Genomic DNA, 13,574 nt, shown 5'->3' with positions numbered 1-13,574 from the left:
AATCTCTCGTCAACTCCACCAACTTATACCCTTGTGCCATTACCTGTAATGAAAAGAAAACTGAGTGGGTCAGGCTTGGGAGCCTGGTGAGCATATAGGGTTTTCAACCCACAATAATATAATCATTATATTTAATCAGCAAACAATCAACCCAATTACTCATCCACATTATCTTCTTAAGGTTTTACCCTAAGAACCAACTATCCTTCATTCATTCATTCGTAAGAAATTTGGCATGAATTCCATTACTGCCAAATCTTACTTATCAAGTACTAAATCCATAGTTATCTGGTGCTAAATCCATAGTCACCAAGGTTCACTTAACAAGCGCTAAATCCATAGTCGCCAAGGTTTACTCAACAAGCGCTAACTCCATAGTCGCCAAAGTTTACTCAACAAGCGCTAACTCCATAGTCGCCAAAGTTTACTCAACGTGCGCTAACTCCATAGTCGCCAAGGTTCATCAAATAGGCACGAAGTCACATCGTCGCCAAGGTTTATACAATAGGCGCTAACTCCATAGTCACCAACAATTTCCATCTACCTATGTTCTACCCAACAATTTTGTAGATATAAATACTTACATAGTTTAAATCATTTAACACCTGTATAAAACTCCAATTTCCATGCCCATCTCAAATAGACAAATAACATATAAACACATAGCACGTATTTCATAGCAAATACTTCATATTTATGTGTTAGAAGAAAATAACTACACACCCACACATCTAAACAACAATATACTTAATACACTCAAACCATACTTGTATTATTATCGTGTTTATGAAAGGTAGTATACACTCACTTGATCAGAAGATGATCGGACACCACTACGACTTGCAGAAGTAGAAATCCTCAGCGGATCTGGAAGATCTCTACAAAAATCGAACTTCTCGCGGGCAGAGCTTCGACTCGGGAACCGCACTTCTCGGGATCTTCGGGATCTCGGGACTTGCCTCGGGGCTCGAGAATAATATCGGGGCTTCGAGGTATTTCTGGCACGCAAAACGATGCAAAACGGAGAGAGAGAAGAGAAGAAATGAACAAAACTCTCGGCTGCCCTCGCAAGCCTTTTATAGGGGTTGAGTCTCGCACGTACGCGGGGCGTATTGGTCCGAGAAACGTCACTGCTTACGTATCCGAAGCCACTTGCTGCGATGTCGACACCTTCGGAGTACGCGGGGCGTACCTCGGATCAGACCGGTGACTCGCTTCGGATAATGCTTCCGAATTTCCATTTAAATTTAAATACAAAATGATTAATAAACTTCGGAAATTCATATCTTCTTCATACGAACTCCGTTTTCGACGTTCTTTATATCCATGCGAAGGTGAGACTACGCTCTACAACTTTCGTTTAGACTCCGTCGGCTAATTTCGACTTTATTTTTATTATTTCTTTTTAATAGGCTGCGACAGAAAAACTTCGTTATAAATTCATAACTTCTTCGTTTGACGTCCGTTCTCGCCTAACTTTTCGTCGTTTCGCTACTAACAACAAGATCTTCGATTCTCGTTTAGATCGCTAAGGCTAAATATCGCTCCAACGTAAATTCACTTTTTACGTCGCGCTGTGTCGTGTCGGTTCTGTCGCGAAACTTCGACAGGTCATAACTTCTTCGTTATAACTCGGATTTTGGCGTTCTTTATATGCACGGAAACCTCGTGACATATACTACAACTTGGTTAAGATTAATCCTTCTAGATAATCTTCCATCAAAAAGTCATTTTTGACTCTTATTGTCTCTAAATTGACTAGCCCTGATCTACGAGCGTTACAATTATCTCCCCCTTAGGATGATTACGTCCCGGAATCATCAACGAAATAGGACTTGCATAATGATTCCACACGTTATCTCTTCATCCTAGGTAACAACCGTAAATTCTATGTTTCCTCGAAAGAGTATTTAACTCTATGGCTTTCTTGACTGCAGACGATGCCCAATCTTGCATCTGCTTATCGTACTATGTTGTACTTTCAATCGTAACCTTCAAGTTACCAAATAAGTCCTCATTATGGACTCCTTCTTCTTCTCAGGATAAATACTTTCCTTTATCTATTGTAACAAACCGATGGGTCGTGCTCTATTGAGCTCTCATCGCACGATGCGACGCTTAGACTCGGTCTTTAATAAAGTTAAATTCCAGAATGGAATATACCTTCCTTCATATTCTAATGTGATTTAATCACATTTCAGCATGTAGCATTTCTACCTGCAAACTTCTTTTAACAACGAGCGCGACACTATCAATCGCATTAACTTCAACCTTCTGACTTAATTCAGATGTTACATCTAACTTGGTTCCATGAACCACGTAACAAACTCCTCGTAGTCGGACTCAATTTAAACATGACCACTAGGGTCGGAACAAGAACCATCTTACTAGTCATTACCGAAACAATGGTAATGACATACCAGAATAAAATGGAATCGATCACTAGCTTCTTGGTAACCTTGTGACTTTCCCTGATCCAAGCGTGAGTCCTGTGCTTCCGGTAGTATATGCATCTACTACCTTTCACACCTACTCATACTCGTCCCAAGTATTGTCCCGCAGTCGACCAAGTCACCATACAAGAAAATCACATAATCATTCAACACATCAGATAACAAAACTAGGGTTTATATTAATTCTTGAAACTATTACACAAAAGTTCAAGTTCACCCTATACTATGCCTCTAACAGGCTATGCTTCCTGATACAGACTTTATATATTAATATGAAGTCTTCATCTTTTAATCCTCCCATCCTTTTCTGCTTCGTTGAGGAACATGTTGAATGCCCTTGGCTGTGGAGGTGTGTTTTTCTGTGGGCAGTCTTTAGAAATATGACCTTCTTCGTTACACCTATAGCACACCTTCTTGAGGGGTGCGCACTTATTGGCGTAGTGCCCTGTCTTCCCACATTTGTAACAAGTCATCTCCTCGCTACATTTCCCGAAGTGTTTCTTCTTACACTTCTCACACCACTTAGCTTCATCTCTTCCCCCAGATTTCGAGAATTTACTTTCTTTGTCGATTATTGAAGATCCTTCACGCTTCCTTTTCTCTCCAACTTCAGCTCTTTCCAGACCCTTTTCTTTTATTTGGGTCTCAACATTCTTGGCTGCCCAGATGGCGGCCTTCAGAGTGGTTGCTTGTTTGACTATCGGACCAAAGTCCGCTGGTAATCCATTGGCAAACTTGTTGACCTTGGAAAGTTCAGTTGGAATTAGGTGTGGAATAAGCTTCATTTTCTCCGTAAAGCTCGTAGCGTATTCAGTAACGCTCAATTTTCCTTTCTTCAGATTCTGGAACTCATTGTTGATTTCCAGAAGATCTTGCTTAGAGCAATATTGCAATTTCAGTTGCACCACGAATTCTTCCAAAGACATCTTGCTAGCTTCCCCCTTAGGCATCGAACCAGCCAGTAACTTCCACCAGCTCAATACTCCAGATTTTAACAGAGGGGTTGCAAGAGCGGTCTTCTGTCTGTTGCTACACTCGCAACTTTCAAACATCGTCTCCATTTCGGAGATCCAGTCCATGACTTGCACCGGTGTCGGGCTCCCAAAAAGACATGGTGGTTTGGATGCCATGAAATCCTTGTACTTGCATCCACGTCCCTCATTTCCTCTATCCTGGTTGTTTTGGCGAACTATCGGTGGGTTGGCTTGACCAACGGTCCCACTATAGTTCCCTCCTTCATACTGACCTCCATTTACTTCGGGCTCTTCAACTTGAAGTGACAATTCCTCGCAGTTCTGCCTGATCAGACGTCTGGTTTCTTCCATCTGATTATTTAACATTGCCTGGATCATCACTTGAACTCCGGCCATTGTCATTGGTTCAGGCGCTGCTGCTACAACAGGTATTTGTTCAATTACTGGTATTTGATTTCTGTTTTCATCAGCATTTCCAACTCCACTCCTCGTTCTCACCATTTTTTATCTATACACCGAATAAGGTGAAATTAGATCCTTAGTCACGATAGATATTCAAATCATCCTTATCACTCCGAAACGTTTACATGTTAGTTCTAATATCGTAGACGCACGCTTAGAATCCTAAACACATAAGGTTTCCAGATCCGGTCGGAAACAGACCATAGATCCGAACAGTTAACATCATATATGGAAAACATATAACAATTAGCACATAATAGCATTTTAGGCAATTTTCCTAAAATAAAATAGTGCCTGTGTCAATTTAGGTGTACTACCTAAAATATAATGGACACACTCAACTCACAATCATTGTTTTGCATTCTAAGTTTAAGTCTAGAAATAAATCCATATTCCTAGTTCGCTTAAACTAATGCTCTGATACCAACTGTGACATCCCCAATTTCACGGCCAGAAAAGTCCGATTTGTTTATGCTTTGTTTTATAAATCAGAGTGATCGTTTAAAGAAAACGGTTGCGGAATTTGTTCCCAAAATAAAATATGATAACCATTTATCAAAACATTTCTCGAAAAGAATGTATTTTCATTAAATAATAAAACCTCGGGATGTCATGTTCGTTACAGACCAAAAGCATAAACAATATAAAATAGATCTTACAATAGTTATTTATAACTACTGATCTATAATCCCAAAATCTCTTGTCAAGTCCACCAACTTATACCCTTGTGCCATTACCTGTAATGAAAAGAAAACTGAGTGGGTCAGGCTTGGGAGCCTGGTGAGCATATAGGGTTTTCAACCCACAATAATATAATCATTATATTTAATCAGCAAACAATCAACCCAATTACCCATCCCCATTATCTTCTTAAGGTTTTACCCTAAGAACCAACTATCCTTCATTCATTCATTCGTAAGAAATTTGGCATGAATTCCATTACTGCCAAAGCTTACTTATCAAGTACTAAATCCATATTTATCTGGTGCTAACTCCATAGTCACCAAGGTTCACTTAACAAGCGCTAACTCCATAGTCGCCAAGGTTTACTCAACAAGCGCTAACTCCATAGTCGCCAAAGTTTACTCAACAAGCGCTAACTCCATAGTCGCCAAAGTTTACTCAACGTGCGCTAACTCCATAGTCGCCAAGGTTCATCAAATAGGCACGAAGTCACATCGTCGCCAATGTTTATACAATAGGCGCTAACTCCATAGTCACCAACAATTTCCATCTACCTATGTTCTACCCAACAATTTTGTAGATATAAATACTTACACAGTTTAAATCATTTAACACCTGTATAAAACTCCAATTTCCATGCCCATCTCAAATAGACAAATAACATATAAACACATAGCACGTATTTCATAGCAAATACTTCATATTTATGTGTTAGTAGAAAATAACTACACACCCACACATCTAAACAACAATATACTTAATACACTCAAACCATACTTTTATTATTATCGTGTTTATGAAAGGTAGTATACACTCACTTGATCAGAAGATGATCGGACAGCACTACGACTTGCAGAAGTAGAAATCCTCAGCGGATCTGGAAGATCTCTACAAAAATTGAACTTCTCGCGGGCAGAGCTTCGACTCGGGAACCGCACTTCTCGGGATCTTCGGGATCTCGGGACTTGCCTCGGGGCTCGAGAATAATATCGGGGCTTCGGGGTATTTCTGGCACGCAAAACGATGCAAAACGGAGAGAGAGAAGAGAAGAAATGAACAAAACTCTCGGCTGCCCTCGCAAGCCTTTTATAGGGGCTGAGTCTCGCACGTACGCGGGGCGTACTTGTCCGAGAAACGTCACTGCTTACATATCCGAAGCCACTTGCTGCGATGTCGACACCTTCGAAGTACGCGGGGCGTACCTCGGATCAGACCGGTGACTCGCTTCGGATAATGCTTCCGAATTTCCATTTAAATTTAAATACAAAATGATTAATAAACTTCGGAAATTCATATCTTCTTCATACGAACTCCGTTTTCGACGTTCTTTATATCCACGCGAAGGTGAGACTACGCTCTACAACTTTCGTTTAGACTCCGTCGGCTAATTTCGACTTTATTTTTATTATTTATTTTTAATAGGCCGCGACAGAAAAACTTCGTTATAAATTCATAACTTCTTCGTTTGACATCCGTTCTCGCCTAACTTTTCGTCGTTTCGCTACTAACAACAAGATCTTCGATTCTCGTTTAGATCGCTAAGGCTAAATATCGCTCCAACGTAAATTCACTTTTTACGTCGCGCTGTGTCGTGCCGATTCTGTCGCGAAACTTCGATAAGTCATAACTTCTTCGTTATAACTCGGATTTTGGCGTTCTTTATATGCACGGAAACCTCGTGACATATACTAAAACTTGGTTAAGATTAATCCTTCTAGATAATCTTCCATCAAAAAGTCATTTTTGACTCTTATTGTCTCTAAATTGACTAGCCTTGATCTACGGGCGTTACAATCATCAGAGACTCGCTCGAGTATACTCACACTCGATCACTCGCCCCTACTTGTTCCTTAGCATCCTAAGGATTCTTACTTAGGTTGCCTGCAGATTTGGTGCTTTCAGTAGTACGGGCCCTATACTACCTTCCACACCAAGCCTATAGTCACCCCAAGTCCTCCTCCTAGGATTCTAATTCACAAATTCTCTATATCTCATAAATCACAGACTACTCTCTCAGAAAATCCCTCTCAGGCTCGTCTAGGTATCTCTCCCCTAGATCATCTCCCGACTTAGAACTCGACACATACTCAGAGCAAATAGCAGATAACGCTGATCAAAAGCATCTCCTAGGCTAAGGCATCACAAATCAGGCAACTCTATCCCTAGAATTATGAAATACCTAGCCTACTTTCTATCATGCAATTCTAACAGAATATTTCATAATTATCTCATAATACAAAAGTAAGGGTATTTTGGGAAATCACCGTTCGGGCTCTGGCTGATTGTACACACCGCTCCAACTCGTTTTCTTTTAAAACTCTTTCTCATTTTTGAAAAATCATTTTTTTTATTTTTCTTTTTTTTTTTGGGGGAAAATTTTCTCAAATCCTCAGTTTGAGTCCAAACATACCCGAAGGTGCATCCGAATCTCTCAAACCAAGGCTCTGATACCAACTTGTAACAGCGTAAATTTCAAACCAAAATTTTTCATTTTCAAACACAATAAACACATGTCTCATCTCCCAAAAATCTCAAGTATCAACATTAACACATTTTATATCAAAAGTTGTTTATCACAAAAATCCAGGATCCTTCAAAAACATTTCTCCAATACGAATGGGTGTACAATCAAGTCGGGGTCTTCCCGCGATCATCGGAAGTACCTGAAACACATAACACATAACACGGTAAGCACGAAGCTTAGTGAGTTTACCAAAATACCATACACAGCTCAGTAGCCACTCTAGGCTATAACTCAATAAGACCCTCCGGTCTATGTGTCTCAGTGGGACCCTCCAGTCCCAACTCAGTAAGCTCATAATAACAATACTCAGCATAAATCACAAAGACATAATGCAAAATATCAAATACACAGACAAGCACAATAAACATCTCAATCACAAAAAGGTACCACTTATGGTAAGTATAGTGAGAAGACTCATCTTGCAAGAAATCATCAACTCTCGAACTCAAATCACCGGTCTAGCCTCCGCCTAACATACACGACAATTATCCCTAATTAATTACGACTCTCAAGAGGCTACACTAACTCACAGAAGGGTAAAAGACCATTTTACCCCTCAATGGCCATAATATCCATAAATTGACCAAAACCTAAAAGTCAACCAAAAGTCAACGGCAGGGAGTAAGTTACGCGTACCAGCTCTCTACGCTAGGCATACTCAGTTGCCATGCAGGCATCGGGGATGCACGACCCGTACGTTGCGTGTACGGGAGTTACGCCATGTGTATGCTCTAGTTTAACTCTTCTCACTCGTTTGGTCTTAATCAGTTAAGACCTTGGCACATATTACAAATCTAGTCTCCCTAACAACTCTTAACCCATAAAGTCAGTGAATTTAAGCCTTTGCATGGCTGATATGGTCAGAAACACACAAAATATTCACTCTTTTAACTCAATAAACCCATTACTCATGCATGGATTGATTCCAACGACCAAGATTGGATTTTTATGACATTACACCACTAATACACTCAAAAGGGGCTAGTCATAGTCTCTGGAGCTCAAGATCTCATCAAGTCTCCACCTTTTTGGGACAAAACCCTAAAATACTCTACTATGATGCTCATAACAAAAGAGTGGTAAAGTTTGAAGCTTTATACCTCTATATGAAGCTCCCAACTCAGATATGCTCAGATCCAAGAGCTTGGACTCCCACTCCTTCATCTCCAAAGCTTTCTCTTCCCTTCCAGAACACACAAGAACTCTCAGAGGCTTACAAATGCACTCACAAGCTCTAAAACGAGGGTTAGGGCACACTTAGGGTTTGTTGTCTGAGAATGGTGTCCAGAAATTAGGCCATCATATCCTTTATATAGGGGACTCACCCTAAATTAGGGTTTTCACTCGGGGCCTAGTAGGTGGCTACCGCGTCAAATGCACGGTTATGAGTACGCTGAGCGTACTCTCTTGTACACCCCGCTTACTGATTCACCGCCTTTTCTCAATAAAGGGCTAAAATTGACAAGTGCTCAAAGATCAAGGGTTACAAGATATACCAGACCTGGGATGTTACATAGAAACCTTAAATTGCGCTCAAAACCCGGAAATTAGGGTTTTTACACTGCGGAATTATGTCCTGCATAACTTTAAGTACGCTCTACGCACTCCACAAAAAAACACATCCCACCCTCAGCATGTACGCCTTGCGTACTCCCTTGTGTATGCCATGCGTACTACCAGACTCCCTTTGTCTAACTTCAAACAACCATAACTTCTTCGTTTCAACTCCATTTTCTATGATCTTTATATCCACGAAAAGGTATCGACAACTCTATCAAGTTACATGTGACTAAAAACATCTCGGACTAAAATCCTTAGTTTATGAAAGAAGCCCGAAACATTACCTTTCCCATTTTACCCCTTAGATTCCAACAAAAAATCCAACAGTTAAATCACTTCTCTAACACCATTCAACATCCAATAAAGTCTAAACTCCATTACCTTGAAACGTAAGGCCTTTACATGGTCAAATTATGGTCCACAAACCCTAAATTAAGAAATGTCCCAAATTTGGAATTGTGAAATGAGTATCATTGGAGTAATGTCTATTTGATCTCATCACAAAGGAAGGACCATCGAGAGGCATAGTATGCATGTTCACAACATGGCATGACTGATGTTATTTAATTCAGGTGGGTAGTTGATTACTCGAAACATTATACAATGAATAGATCCGTAATTTTTATTTGTACTAAATAATATGGATTTATTTAGAATCAATAGGCATGATGTCATAGTTAATTAATTTTTCATTGTGTTTCACTTTACATGTTTTACTTCCCTGGGTAATTTTAATATTATTCAAAATTCCACAATCGTTCATACTTGTGGAAGTAATTAGTGAATTAAGACTTTTATGAATTGACTGTAGATTTTCGATTAAGGTTAAGACATTGCAATTGGAATTTCCATACATTCATGAGTACTTCGAAAAATAGAGATTTTAAGTATTTGATAAACCACGCTTAGAGATTATTTTATCGATTCAATCACAAGTAATTTTAAGACGATAATATATGTGACATCCCCATTTTCATGGCCAGAAAAAAACCGATTTTGTTTATGCTTTGTTTAAAAATCAGAGTAACATTTTAAATAAAAGTGTTGCGGAATTTGTCCCAAAACGAAATATGATAAAGATTTATCAAAAGCATTTCCATAGAAATGTATTTCATTAAAAAGACTCGGGATGTCATGTTCGATACATATCATAAGCATAAACAATACAACATAGGCCTTACTACATTATTCCGTATTTACAGGCCTAAAATCCCTTAATCTCTCATCCCAAGACATCACACCTATGCTCATGCGCCACTACCTGTAATAAAAGAAACTGGGTGGGTCAGACTTGGGAGCTTGGTGAGCACATAGGGTTTTCAACCCACAATAAATAAGTTTATTAACTTTATCAAACCAAACAAACCCGATTACCCGTTCCTCTGCAACCACACGTCATGAAACCACACGTCATGAAAGCTAACTCCATCTCCGAGATCCAATCCATGACCCCGATCGGATCTTCCTTTCCAGTGAAAGTCGATGACTTGCAAGTTAGAAAATCCTTGTACTTGCATTCATTCCTCTCGACTCCGTCATCTTGGTTCTTTTGTCGAACTATTGGTGGGTTGACTTGACCAACGGTTCCACTCTAGTTTCCCTCCTCGGTTTGTCCTTCATTCAACTCGGGCTGTTCGATCTGTATGGTCGCTTCCTCTCGATTTTGTTGGAGCAAACGTCTAGTTTCCTCCATTTGACGATCTAACATCGCATGGATCATCGCTTGCACTCCGTCCATCGTTATTGGCTCAGCAGCGGCTACCACAACCGGTATTTGCTCAATCACTGGGGGTTGGTTTCTGTTCCCATTTGCATTCCCGGCTCCACTGCGGGTTCTTGCCATCTTGATCTATACACCGAATAAGGTGAATTTAGATCTTTATTTAGGACTGACGTTCAAATCATCCTTATCACTCCAAAACGTTTATATGCTAGTTCTAATATCGTAGTCGTACGTTTACAATCCTAAACACATAAGGTTTCCAGATCCGGTCGGCAATAGACCATAGATCCGAACAAATAACAACATATCAGGCACAAAGCATTTAGCACATGAAAGCATTTTAGGCACAATTCCTAAAATAAGCTAGTGCTCACATCTCACAATCATTGCTTAGCATTCTAAGTTTAAGTCTAGAAATCCTACAAATTCCTAGTTCACTTAAACTAATGCTCTGATACCAAATGTGACATCCCCATTTTTACGGCCAGAAAAGACCAATTTTGTTTATGCTTTGTTTAAAAATCAGAGTAACATTTTAAATAAAAGTGTTGCAGAATTTGTCCCAAAACGAAATATGATAAAGATTTGTCAAAAGCATATCCATAGAAATGTATTTCATTAAAAAGACTCGGGATGTCATGTTCGATACATATCATAAGCATAAACAATACAACATAGGCCTTACTACATTATTCCGTATTTACAGGCCTAAAATCCCTTAATCTCTCATCCCAAGACATCACACCTATGCTCATGCGCCACTACCTGTAATACAAGAAACTGAGTGGGTCAGGCTTGGGAGCCTGGTGAGCACATAGGGTTTTCAACCCACAATAAATAAGTTTATTAACTTTATCAAACCAAACAAACCCGATTACCTGTTCCCGTTATCCTCACTTTATGTCCCTAAAACATCTAACACAAGGGACCTAGGATAAGGACTATCATCGAGATGGACACTACTGCTAAGGGGATTCCTCAGCAATAAAAGTCCTTAAGGAAAACATGTGGGGGATGGAGTACACCTGGTGAGCACACAGTTCAAATAAACACCTGCAGGTTGCGAGCCTGCTAGTGTTCTACTGGACTGCCTAGAATAGTCTGTGGACATCATCTATACTCCGCTAGATGACTAGATCATCAATAACATCTATAACGAGGCCTCTCATCATTTTATTTTGTCACACAGCAACTATTATATCTACCTATGTTTTACCCAACACATTTTGTAGATATAAAATACGTATACAGTTTAAATCATTTAAAACATGTATAAAATTGTTCATCCAGCATAGATAGCAAGTATACAGATAATATGTACACACAGCACGTAATTTATATAAATATTTCATATCTATGTGTAAGCTGAAAGTAACTATGCACTCACCTGAAAGGTGGTGACTCAGCACTCGAACAAAGCTTCGATACTCTCAAAACAATTTTCCTTCGATAAAACCTAGTATCAATACCACTAGGGTTTAGTCTAACGATAACCGCAACAAATTAATAGTCTGACTATTATTACTATTATATAAGCATTAAAAGATACTTATATAACTCATAATAATAACACAAATAATTATTTTAAGGACCTAATTGTTGGAATAGTGTCTAAGGCTGCAACTATATTAGGCAAGTAATTGACCCGGTTGTGCATAGTCCTTTTGGGTTGCCTTCACCATAGCAACTTGATAGGATGATTTATTAAGAGAGAGTAAATATTATTAGTATATTATGAGAATAATATAAAGAATAATATATTGTTATTTGATTAATATAAGTCATAGAATTAATTGGAATTAATTTGGTGACTTAAAGAGATTAATTAAATAAGAGGGTATAAACTGTCAATTGTTTGATAGTTAAACTTTAGACTGTAAATCCATATAGATATGCATTGGACGGATTCTAAAAGCTAAGGATAGCTTCAAATCGTCCAAGGGGTTATCTAAGGAATGGATTTGGATAGCCTTAAGAGAAGATTATCCAATTAGGGTTTAGGTTGTAACCCTTAAGGATTCTACAAGTATAAATAGACCCTATGGAAAAGGGAAATCGGTACTTCATCTAAAGTAAGAGAACCCTGGCTGATTTCCTCCCCTCTCCTCTCTCCCAAATCATCCTCCTTGCTATTTGGTGTATGTAAGCCATTAGAGGAGTGACAATTGTGACTCTAGAAGCTCCAAGACAACAAGATCAACAAGGAATTCAAAGGTATGATTCTAGATCTGTTTCAATATTTTTATTACACCTAAATAGTCATTAGAAGTCTTGGATTCAAAGCATGTTTAATTAGAAAGCCTAGATCCAAGCATTAAGGTTTTGCATGCGCACATAGGAAAGTTCTTATGGCTAAAACCCATCAATGGTATCAGAGCCTAGCTTGCTTTTCATTAAATTGATGCTTATTTGTCTGAAACTAAACTGCAAAATTCAATTTTTTGTGTTTCTGATTCATGGAATCGGCGAGTTCCAAAGTGGACTCGGCGAGTTGGCCTGACTCGGCGAGTCCAAGCGTCAGGAATGACCAGATTCGGGATTTCTTCATGATTATCTTATGGAAACTTACCTTAATCATATTAGATCAACCCTAATCCGATTTTTTGATATATATGACTATTATCTTGATCTAATTAAAGATATTTATCAACTAATAAAATATTTAATTTCCTTATATGATAATTAATTAATTATTTTGATTATTTTGGTAATTGTCTTGCAAGAAATCTTGAATAAATCAAATATAGATAATTAGGAAATTAATTGTTAATTGAAATTATTTGTTATTTGATCCTCCATGTTTTAAATGTTTAAAACTTGTCCTCAAATTTTGAAATTTATATTTTGTAATTAAAAGTTTTAATTTAGACAATTTAAATTTCAAACCCTAGATTTTAAAATGTTTAAAATACAACCCTATACTAATATAATATTACAAGACGAATATATATATATATATATATATATATATATATATATATATATATATATATATATATATATATATATGTATAACTAAAATGCTAGTCTTACCGTTAGTAGGCCTCATTCACGAAGCCGATCTATAAGGTGGGTATAAGGTTGCGGCCTATGAAATGGCGCTTAATGGGTGTACACTCACACCCACCGCTTGCTTGATCGGTGGAGGGTCGTTAGCTGAACGGGTAGGATAGGGCAACCTCTTCCTCTCATTA

The sequence above is a fragment of the Lactuca serriola genome, chromosome 8, assembly GCF_051521515.1.
Source record: "Lactuca serriola cultivar US96UC23 chromosome 8, Lser_US96UC23_V15, whole genome shotgun sequence".
NCBI classification, from domain to species: Eukaryota; Viridiplantae; Streptophyta; class Magnoliopsida; order Asterales; family Asteraceae; genus Lactuca; species Lactuca serriola.
This window is presented reverse-complemented; position numbering follows the sequence as displayed.